Source organism: Anastrepha ludens, unplaced genomic scaffold (genome assembly GCF_028408465.1).
Source record: "Anastrepha ludens isolate Willacy unplaced genomic scaffold, idAnaLude1.1 ptg000018l, whole genome shotgun sequence".
Classification (NCBI taxonomy): domain Eukaryota; kingdom Metazoa; phylum Arthropoda; class Insecta; order Diptera; family Tephritidae; genus Anastrepha; species Anastrepha ludens.
Window position 1 is genome coordinate 860,001 of NW_026530029.1, and position 2,500 is coordinate 862,500.

At 31.4% G+C, this 2,500-nt stretch overlaps 1 pseudogene; it reads left to right on the top strand.

Annotated features, from left to right (window-relative positions):
- Positions 1–417: 417 nt before the first annotated feature.
- Positions 418–2,500, top strand: part of LOC128870665 (large subunit ribosomal RNA) — a 5,038-nt pseudogene continuing 2,955 nt past the window's right edge.

The following is a 2,500-nucleotide window of genomic DNA, read 5'->3' on the forward strand; positions in this document are numbered from 1 at the left end:
CTTATTCTTTTATAAAAATAATTGAATTTAAGCAAATGTGTATATTATTGGATTTTAAATAATTCATAATATTAATAGCAAAAAAATAAAGATTATATAATGAATTTTTTATTTATTATATATATTCTTAAAAAAAAAAAATCCTCTCAAATAAAATGAAATAAAAATTTTGAATCTAAGTATTCTCTTTAAAAAATTTTCATATTATTTATATATATATAAAATATTAATTTATATATGTAATTAAAGGAGGAATGTCTAGCATAAAAATTAATTTTTTTTATTCTAGAATTGCCTCATTTTACATAATTATTATTTATAATATATATTTATATAAAAGGAAAAAAGAAAAATAGAGATGAAAAGATGATATAATTATTTATTAAATTGTGTGAGAAGATAAAAAATATTTTAAAACAACCTCAACTCATATGGGATTACCCCCTGAATTTAAGCATATTAATGAGGGGAGGAAAAGAAACTAACAAGGATTTTCTTAGTAGCGGCGAGCGAAAAGAAAATAGTTCAGCACTAAGTCACTTTGTCTATATGTCAAATGTGAGATGCAGTGTATGGAATATCTTAATATCTAGTATGAGAAATTAACGATTTAAGTCCTTCTTAAATGAGGCCATTTACCCATAGAGGGTGCCAGGCCCGTATAACGTTAATGATTACTAGAAAGATATTTCCAAAGAGTCGTGTTGCTTGATAGTGCAGCACTAAGTGGGTGGTAAACTCCATCTAAAACTAAATATAACCATGAGACCGATAGTAAACAAGTACCGTGAGGGAAAGTTGAAAAGAACTCTGAATAGAGAGTTAAATAGTACGTGAAACTGCTTAGAGGTTAAGCCCGATGAACCTGAATATCCATTATGAAAAATTCATCATTAAATAATTAAAAATAATGTGCATTTTTTTCATATAAGGACATTGTAATCTATTAACATAATAAAGTATTTATCAAAAGATCATTGGTGATATTAAGTTTATTTAAATTAATTTGCTTTTTAAGCATATTAACATAGAATAAATACTAATGATTTGATAAAGTGTTGATAGATTTTATTATATATAATGCTAAAATTCATTTTTTGAATTTTACAAAAAATTTAATATCTATGATATTAATATTTATTTGTATGCATTTATATGATTAACAATGCGAAAGATTCAGGATACCTTCGGGACCCGTCTTGAAACACGGACCAAGGAGTCTAACATATGTGCAAGTCATTGAGTTATATTAAACTTAATGGCATAATTAACTTAACTTAAAAATATAATGGGATTAATTTTTAGTCTATTTTCTTAAATAGTCAATTAATTCAATCCCGGGGCGTTCCATATAGTTATGTATAATGATAATTTATTATTATTTATACCTCTAACTGGAGCGTACCTTGAGCATATATGCTGTGACCCGAAAGATGGTGAACTATACTTGATCAGGTTGAAGTCAGGGGAAACCCTGATGGAAGACCGAAACAGTTCTGACGTGCAAATCGATCGTCAGAATTGAGTATAGGGGCGAAAGACCAATCGAACCATCTAGTAGCTGGTTCCCTCCGAAGTTTCCCTCAGGATAGCTGGTGCATTTAAAAATTATATAAAATAATCTTATCTGGTAAAGCGAATGATTAGAGGCCTTAGGGTCGAAACGATTTTAACCTATTCTCAAACTTTAAATGGGTAAGAACCTCACCTTTCTTGATATGAAGGTTGAGGTTATGATATAATGTGCCCAGTGGGCCACTTTTGGTAAGCAGAACTGGCGCTGTGGGATGAACCAAACGTAATGTTACGGTGCCTAAATTAACAACTCATGCAGATACCATGAAAGGCGTTGGTTGCTTAAAACAGCAGGACGGTGGACATGGAAGTCGTAATCCGCTAAGGAGTGTGTAACAACTCACCTGCCGAAGCAACTAGCCCTTAAAATGGATGGCGCTTAAGTTGTATACCTATACATTACCGCTAAAGTAGATGATTTATAAAACAATTTCGATTGATTTATAAATTTTGAAACTTTAGTGAGTAGGAGGGTACAATAGTGTGCTTAGAAGTGTTTGGCGTAAGCCTGCATGGAGCCGCTATTGGTACAGATATTGGTGGTAGTAGCAAATAATCGAATGAGACCTTGGAGGACTGAAGTGGAGAAGGGTTTCGTGTGAACAGTGGTTGATCACGAGTTAGTCGGTCCTAAGTTCAAGGCGAAAGCCGAAAATTTTCAAGTTTTTAATAAAAAAATATTAATAAAATTTATATATATATATTAAAAAATAATTAAATACTTGAATTATTTTGAACGAAAGGGAATACGGTTCCAATTCCGTAACCTGTTGAGTATCCGTTTGTTATTAAAAATGGGCCTTGTGCTCATCCTGGCAACAGGAACGACCATAAAGAAGCCGTCGAGAGATATCGGAAGAGTTTTCTTTTCTGTTTTATAGTCGTACTACCATGGAAGTCTTTCGAAGAGAGATATGGTAGATGG